The sequence below is a fragment of the Mixophyes fleayi genome, chromosome 6 (assembly GCF_038048845.1).
Source record: "Mixophyes fleayi isolate aMixFle1 chromosome 6, aMixFle1.hap1, whole genome shotgun sequence".
NCBI lineage: Eukaryota > Metazoa > Chordata > Amphibia > Anura > Limnodynastidae > Mixophyes > Mixophyes fleayi.
In genome coordinates, this window is record NC_134407.1 from 97,451,197 (window position 1) to 97,460,995 (window position 9,799).

The window sequence follows — 9,799 nt, forward strand, 5'->3', positions numbered from 1 at the left end:
ATGGTCTCAGACAATAACTGCTGTGAGTATTCGCCCATTGTAACGGCCTCCTCCATATGCGGACAAATGTGTATGGCAAGTAACAACAAACTCTCAGTCACCTGATATAGTAGTGGTCCACCAGAGGATCTAATAATCCGATTTACGGACAATATTGCTGTCTCCAAATGCAGCTCACCTCCAGAGTGCCGGCTCCACTAGCGATTTAAATCCCAGATACAATGCCGTCTTGTTTTCAGCTGGAGATTATTCAGCACACTCGGGTGGTTTTCTTGGAGCGAATTATGATGAAAGCCCTCTGTATGGACCAGCAGGTAATACTCAAGTCCCCAAAAACACTTGATTAACAATGGGGGGTATTTCGCCAGTTAGATATGCCACACATACATAATTCAGTGAAAGGCACATGCAGATCCGGATATAGAGTACACAGAAACCCCCTGACGCGTTTCGTGCCCCTATAGAGCACTTTTTCAAAGCTACTAAGGGGTTTGTGGGATGTCCTTAAATAGAGGACTGGTAAACAGGTGTATTCATTATCTATAGATCTCATCCAAGATGTTAGATTATTCAATTAGTGACTTACGTTCCCATGCTGACCTTCAAAACACCCGTAACACAGGGGAGAGGTAAGCAGGGGATAGGTAATAATGAGTTATCCAAATAGTTACTAATAGAGTAACAATCTTATTTAATGAAGTATATCCACAAAGTACATAAACATTCTAAGGAGACCTCATTTCTTATCAGCACAATACATGGACACCAGAAAAAAACACAGCAAAATCTATTTTAGTCACATTCTATAATCAGAGACACAGACTAATGTCCATTGCCCCATATTCACAGTTGGTATGTAGAGGTGTCTCACTGCAGTGTAGATTAGACGTGGTGAGGAGTGATACATTAATAAAAAAATCATGATATAGTCATGTAATGGTATAATAAACATCTTACAAAATTACCACCTAACCACAATTAACACTGCAGTGGGTTAGTATAGGGACCCATATCGGCAAATATACAGGAGTTATTCTATCCCATTCCAGAGCTTAGATCACATCATACATACATCATTAAAAGTAAAAATAGAAAAAACATACATACAACCATATGTCAAATCACATAGCTATACATATACACAGACATGTATAATTAAACACTCATGAATGTCAAGCACCCATGTGTATAGATAATGTGCATCAGCATATTAGGTAAAACATCAGCGATATTACATTACTATTCAGTGTGTAGTCAGAGTCAGCATATGCCAGATGTACTAAGGAAATATCAGTTTAGACAATAATGATCCAACGCCTCATTCATGCCAGATGGATTTAAAGTGGCTAATTTAAAGATCCACGAGAATTCACAGAGACAGAGTTTTGAGAAGCGATCACCCCTTCTCTCCGTGTTAGTTATAAGTTCTACTCCCACTAATTTCAATCCACTAGGGTCACCCTTGTGATGCTCAGCAAAATGCCTGGATACACTATGATTCTGGACTTTATTGCAGATGTTCCTCCTATGTTCCCTAAATCGTGTTTTAAGGGATCTGGTGGTTCTCCCCACATACTGGAGTTTACAACCACACTCCAAAACATATACCACATAGTTACTCTCACAGTTGATAAACCCTTTAATTGGAAACCCTTTAATCAGACTGGATAATATCCTATGTGACTGTATTGATGATAAGCCTACTGTGACATTTAGGAAAAATCTGGATCTAAAGAGAATATTGGCTCCCAGTTCATTGAAACAAGTCAAAGTGAATCCAAGCAATCGCTGGTTATCAAAACTTCCGGAAGGCTGCTTTAAATGTGGGAAATCAGTGTGTTTAACGTGTAAACACATTTCCAATAGATCTAAGACTGTTGTATCCAACCATACTGGTGATACATTTCCAATTAAAGGGTTTATCAACTGTGAGAGTAACTATGTGGTATATGTTTTGGAGTGTGTTTGTAAACTCCAGTATGTGGGGAGAACCACCAGATCCCTTAAAACACGATTTAGGGAACATAGGAGGAACATCTGCAATAAAGTCCAGAATCATAGTGTATCCAGGCATTTCGCTGAGCATCACGAGGGTGACCCTAGTGGATTGAAATTAGTGGGAGTAGAACTTATAACTAACACGGAGAGAAGGGGTGATCGCTTCTCAAAACTCTGTCTCTGTGAATCCTCGTGGATCTTTAAATTGGCCACTTTAAATCCATCTGGCCTGAATGAGGCGTTGGATCATCATTGTCTAAACTGATATTTCCTTAGTACATCTAGCATATGCTGACTCTGACTACATACTGAATAGTAATATCGCTGATGTTTTACCTAATATACTGATGCACATTATCTATACACATGGGTGCTTGACATTCATGAGTGTTTAATTATACATGTCTGTGTATATGTATAGCTATGTGATTTGACATATGGTTGTATGTATGTTTTTTCTATTTTTACTTTTAATGATGTATGTATGATGTGATCTAAGCTCTGGAATGGGATAGAATAACTCCTGTATATTTGCCGATATGGGTCCCTATATTAACCCACTGTAGTGTTAATTGTGGTTAGGTGGTAATTTTGTAAGATGTTTATTATACCATTACATGACTATATCATGATTTTTTTTATTAATGTATCACTCCTCACCACGTCTATTCTACACTGCAGTGAGACACCTCTACATACCAACTGTGAATATGGGGCAATGGACATTAGTCTGTGTCTTTGATTATAGAATGTGACTAAAATAGATTTTGCTGTGTTTTTTTCTGGTGTCCATGTATTGTGCTGATAAGAAATGAGGTCTCCTTAGAATGTTTATGTACTTTGTGGATATACTTCATTAAATAAGATTGTTACTCTATTAGTAACTATTTGGATAACTCATTATTACCTATCACCCTGCTTACCTCTCCCCTGTGTTACGGGTGTTTTGAAGGTCAGCATGGGAACGTAAGTCACTAATTGAATAATCTAACACCTTGGATGAGATCTATGGATAATGAATACACCTGTTTACCAGTCCTCTATTTAAGGACATCCCACAAACCCCTTAGTAGCTTTGAAAAAGTGCTCTATAGGGGCACGAAATGCGTCAGCGGGGTTTCTGTGTACTCTATATCCGGATCTGCATGTGCCTTTCACTGAATTATGTATGTGTGGCATATCTAACTGGCGAAATACCCCCCATTACTAATCAAGTGTTTTTGGGGACTTGAGTATTACCTGCTGGTCCATACAGAGGGCTTTCATCATAATTCGCTCCAAGAAAACCACCCGACTGTGCTGAATAATCTCCAGCTGAAAACAAGATGGCATTGTATCTGGGATTTAAATCGCTAGTGGAGCTGGCACTCTGGAGGTGAGCTGCATTTGGAGACAGCAATATTGTCCGTAAATCGGATTATTAGATCCTCTGGTGGACCACTACTATATCAGGTGACTGAGAGTTTGTTGTTACTTGCCATACACATTTGTCCGCATATGGAGGAGGCCGTTACAATGGGCGAATACTCACAGCAGTTATTGTCTGAGACCATATTATCGATCAGTGCACACTGCTAAGTTTGATGTTTTGGATCCATAATCAAGGTTCCACGTGTATATCTGGACTATTTTTTATGTGTACACCATCGTTTTCTGCAGCCGCGGTTGTTATTTGTTTGTTCTGTTTTTGTTTTTAATTTATTGTCAGTTTATATACGTGTTTTTATACAGGTTATTTGGATTATTAAGTGACTGCAAATTTAGCTCACTTTGAACATAAACCATTGTCAATTTTATGAAATACAGAGTTATAATCTAACCAATGTGGACTGTCTTTTCTCAATTGACAGGAGAACCTCCGAATTAATTGTTTTCTATACTGTTGACTACTAGCAGTGCGACCCCCATCTGTTGTTTTGTGTTTTCTAAAAACACTTAAGCAGCAAACTTTATGAAAACCAATACTTGTGTTTTTCTCTAAACTTTTGGTCATGACTGAAGTACTGGCAATAGTATTACTTTTTCAATCTCTATTGATAAAAAAGGGCATGTGGAACGAAGGTGTAAGAAAATTGTTAAAATAGTTAAAATAGTTAACATTCCATACACCACCCTAAAGTGTCAAGTAAAAGGTTCAGACCATGGCCACTTTTTGCTAGCAATGGCTTTGCTACTGCTATCACACGTACCAGAAAGCCCATTGCAAAAGCGAGCACCCAAGATAGTCATGCACGTTCTGCAACTTCCCATGCATCACCTTCTTGCTCTGAGTGTAGGTTTGTCACCTCCATAATAGCCTCATCAGTGCATGAAATGAACACTGAGGCTGAAGAAGAAATTGGGCATTCACAGACTCCTCAGAGAGTCAAAGAGTGTTTATGAGCTCTATGAATAAGTCTGTAATTACAGATTCTGACACTGTAATTATAGAGCTGACTCCTTCCAAAATGTCTTGATTACCTTGCTGATCGGGACTGCCCAGGAAGCTCTGCGGTGTCCTTACCTTCAATATTCTCAGGTCCCCACCAGAGCCGCTCAGGAGCTTCCTCTCAGACGCCATCTTGGTCCCTGGAAGCCTGGCTTTCTCAGACACCATCTTGGTCCCTGGAAGCCTGGCTTTGACCCGTTCCCTGGTGTGGGTGAGGTATTTGACAGTTGCTCCAGTGTTGTATTTGCATACATCTCATTATCTTCCTGCTTAGCTTGTTTCTCTATGCAGCCGTTCTAGTGGCCATTTCTTTTATTATCCAGCTTGCCTGTATATGAGTACATTACCATTCCATCTGCCTCTAACCTGTGTTTTTTTGTCTTGAATTCTGAGACTCGTCGTCTGCCACCGTTATTGTTATTATGAATTTTGAGACTCTCTACACCCCCCTAAAGGTCACAAACATTCTCATTTCCTCATTGCTTTGATTCTTACATAGCATCACGTGGAATTACATTTATGATATTTACAATGCCAACATCTAGAAAATCCGAGGCCTCTCAGGAAATTTTGAAAAAGCGGGAAAAGGCTCAGCCTCACAAACAACATCCTGGCTAACTCTTTGCCTACTAGATCAGACTCAGAACTCGAGGAAGACTTCTCGGAACATTCTGCCAAGGGCTCAATTTTCAATGAGACGAGGTTGATGAAACTCTACAGTCAGATTTCCAAAGGGCAGTTGCAAACTTACGTTCTGAGATAACTGAAGTTGGATAAAGGGCTGATACTTTGGAAACTAAGTTTGATGAAATGTCTGATTTTCAGCAGGAATTGGGGGACTCTGTACAAACTCTCCACTCTGAGGTGCAATTTCTCAAAGACAGACAAGAAGACCTGAAAAACTGGATGCATAGAAATAATTAGTGCATAATTTCTGTGAGATAAGGGCATTAAAATCATTGTGGTTTCCCGTTTAACCTCACTGTTTCTCATAATAGTAAATTCCTTTCAGCTACATCCCCGGAGAACATGTTGGACCTTTTTGCAATCTTAACTATCTCCCCTCCAATCCACATTTCTCTTTCTCAGTCTCCATCATCTCAACATGCACTACCTGCTGACCCTATTTTCCAATAAGCTCCTATACGAATCTAGTCAGTTGCATCAGGAAAACGGGGACCACATTCTCTTCTTCCACCTCTACCTACTTGAAAGATCCTACTGGGCTCCTTCTCCTTGGAGCTTCATACTTCACACTCATTTTCCTAACTTGTCATTATGGAGGTCCCATACTCTTCGACTGGAATATGGGTCCATTCTACAGTAGTTGATGTGTACTTTGGTCCCTGTTGAAGACATTTATGTGTATAATTTGTTGTTTGTGAGTACTTCCTTCTCCTTCTTTTTCTTTCTCATCCACGACTTTTCCCATTTCTGTAGTTATATTGGTATATTCATTTTTCCTCGGTAAGATACAAGATATTATTGTTATTTCTACTTGATGTTTTAGTTTGTTTTAATCAAATTGTGCCTGCTGGGGGTGTCTTCACTTATTCGGACCTTCTCTGTCCCTTAGGAGCCGGGCCCTTGCCCCCCCCCCCCCCCCCCACCATACGCACTAGTGTGACTTTAACTGAACCTTTTGTTTGCTGACCCTGAGCCTTTCCTGTTTGTTCCTGCTTGATAATTACGGCTCGCACCTTGGTTGTAACTAGCCATTCCCTCTGTCCTTCTCTCATTATGCTCACTGTTTTCTGCTTCCCCCTGACTGCAGAGTGCCTGCCTCTGTATTTTTGCCTACCTTTTCATATTTGTTATTCTATTGCTATCAGGCTTATTTTATTGCTGACCCAGTTATGTTTGAATGACTGCTAATAAAGTTATTGTGAAGGGACTGAATAGTCTTCAAAAAGGTCTAAACTTTTCTTCTAAGTTAAACAGATGTCAGTAGACATCTTTCCTGCAGGAAATGCACTTTCTGAGCAGAAAGCGCCCTGAGCTGCGAACCAAGAGGTATGTCGTTCACACATGCAAAAGAAAAGGGGGTTTGCCATATTAATTGCCAATAACTTAATTTTGAACCTGATGAGGTCATAGCAGACAAAATTGTCAGGTATTTGATCATTCCCAGTATGCAAAATAATGTTCCTCTCAGTACAGTTGACGTTTACACCCCGAGCCAGGGTCAGGCGGCATTTTTCTCCTTGCTTAGCCAAACATTGTCCAAACACAGAAAGGGTGAAGAGATTTTAACACCATCCTTAATACAACATTGGATATATCCAATCCACCTCAATCTTCTTCCTTATTAGCCCAGGAATAGACTTCCATGGCCTTGAGGAATCTGTTGAAAAATCATTCTCTGTATGATTCATGTAGAGTTAAGGAACCCTTAGCCAAGGACTACACTTACTACTCCGGAGTTTATGACCTATATACCGGAATTGACATGATCTCTTTGGGTCAATTTCTCTGCTCCAATATACAGAATACTCATATATCTCTCTTTAGCTGGACTGATCATGCCCCCATATCTGCTGAAATTAGTGGTTTCTTCAGTCCCAAACCACCGTTCTCCTGGTGACTTAATGAATTCCTTTTGCAAATCCAACTGTTAAAGTCCAGATTGCCCATCTTGTAGAAAAATATTTGTTGCTTAGCCAAGGCCCCCGTAATAATATTATGACCCTTTGGGACATGCATAAAGCCGTTATTAGAGATTATCCCATTCAATTAGTTTCCAGAAGTAAACATGAATTTACTAATAAGACTAATGAACTGGCCATGCAGCTCCAAAAACTTGAAAACCTTCATAAAACCACCCATTCCCAACAAATCCTCTCCCAATTAATAGCAGTACGAGACAAACTAAATATCCTTGTGTAAGTGCGTACTGAGCAGGCTGAGGTGGCTGAACTAAACATTTTAGAAGGGTGATAAGGCTGATCAAATGCTAGCTCTCAAACTGCAGTTTAAGTTCACCCAGCATAGTACTTTCATGATTAAAGACTCTCCTGGGATCATTCTACATGGGCGCATCCAAAATTAAGAATGAATTTTAAAATTATATTCAAAATTGTATAATATCCCTACTTTGTTTTTATTCCTCAGTTATCTGGCATGATAAATGATTTCTTATCCTCGTGCCACCTGCCCCAATTTCCCAGATCATCTGCTATCCAGCGTACAGGAGATTACCATAGATATTATCAGCCAGGCTATAAAGGGCCAGAGATTTAGTTGAGCACCAGGCCCAGATGGCTTTTACGCAGCCTACTTAAGTATTTTCAGCAGTTCTTATGCCCTCATCTACACACAATTCAATACGGTTCTCCTGGGTAAATCCTTTTCTTCCCAAGCCTTGAAGACTAAAATCACTTCTTCATAAGCCTGGCAAACACACTACTCTCTGTAGTAGTTATCGCCCAATATCTCTAATCAATAATGATTTTAAAATGTTCTCTAAAATCTTGGTCACTAGATTGAATCAAGTACATGTCTCAAAGATGCTCACCAACTTGGCTTTGTGCCTGGTCTTGTCCAGCGAATTAATAAATTCTGTTCACCCTCCTTGCTTTTGTCCTTGGACATAGAAAAAGCTTTTGATAGGATCCTCTGACCCTTTATGTTTGCTGCTTTGGGCAGATTTGAAATAGGGGGGAGATTTTCTTCGAAGTATGAAAGCGCTCTATACAAACCCATCAGCCAGATTAGTACTTAGCAATACTCCCTTGGAGATTGTTCAAATTCGCAATAGCACTAGACAGGGCTGCCCTCTTTGATCCCTTGTATTTTCATTCGTTATAGACCCGCTAGCTGACTTCATCAGATGCAATCCCAATATGGGGAATGACGGAGGGATATGAGTCCTATAAACTATATCTATGCTGATAACGTTTTGCTCACCCTAACCAACCTTCATATCTCCCTTCCAAATTTATACAAAGTTCTCAAACCCTATTCAACTGTCTCAAGTTACAAAATAAACAATTCTAACTCTGAAGCTCTCCCGTTACATATCCCTAAACCTGATAAGCGACTTTTATTGCACAATTACAATGTTAATTGGGGAACTAAATAAATAAAATACTTGGGAACCTACATTACTACCTCCTACTCTACTCTCTACAAAGAAAATGTTCTATCTCTTCTGACATTCACAGGGATCTGCATGCATAGAGTAAGTATACTATCTCCTGGTTTGATCGTATTAAAATGAGTATTTTACTCCAAATTCTGTAGGCATATCAGACCATTCCTATCCTGTTTCCCCGCAGTGTTCTAAAACAATTGCAACAATCTATTAATAAGTTTATTTGGAAAAATAAGCTTCCTCGGTTTAAATTTTCCACCCGTAATTGATCTCCCCGGGGAAGGTGGTCGAGGTCTACCGCAGCTATTCAAATATAATTGTACTACTCATTTGGCCCAACTGATGAACTGGTTTATCCCCCCATCATCTGCCTGGTGGCTTCGAATTGAAAGCACTATCACTTCTGTAATCTCCTTAGCCTCTATTTTAACACCTCCTAAGCTTTTTCCTCTAGTATAGTGCTCATTGGCTAAATTTTTGCATTTTCTAAATCTACCTGTGTGAGGAAACCACTCTTAGTTGGGATGGTGGTTACCCTCCATGGTATTCAAATCACTCAGGTAGACCAAAATATATATAAAATAAGGCTTTATTACGACAGCACAACACAGGGTAAATGGTAGCATGCACCCTCCAGCAGCCTCTTGCAGTCAGCACTCCAAAGTAATAATCTCAGTATATTTCAGAATTAAATCCTTCTGCAGTATTACCACTACCGTTTAGCTAGACAGTTCTGTATCCCCCAGCCTGAGCAACTGGTTCACACAGATCCTGTCCTTGTAGGGTTTACTCCGGCAGCACTGCAATGTCTAGCTCAGACTTTTTGCTGATGTCTTGTACACCAGGATCCTCCAAGCTAGAATAAATTTATTGACATTCTGCCCTCCTTATATTTCTGGCTGTCTACACAGGGAGTAGGGTCAAGATGTCTCACTCCTTCCCATTTCAGCAGGGGTCTATCAGTGGACACTTTAACTGTTAGACATACCGTCTCTGCTACCTTGATTATATAACGGAATGGTTTGACTGATTTGGCTGGATACACTTAACAAAGGGTAACAATATTACATGAGGGAATAAAATGACACTTGACACTTGCGTGACACATTAAGACATTTGACACATTGTATCTGCAGCATTACACAATCTAAGTGAGATAGATTTTGATACAGTAACATTTATATTGATACATATTAATATATTTCCCAATTCTATTTCAGCCAGTATAATACTGTGGAGACATTACACATCATCTGATTTAATTACCTCTCAGATTACCT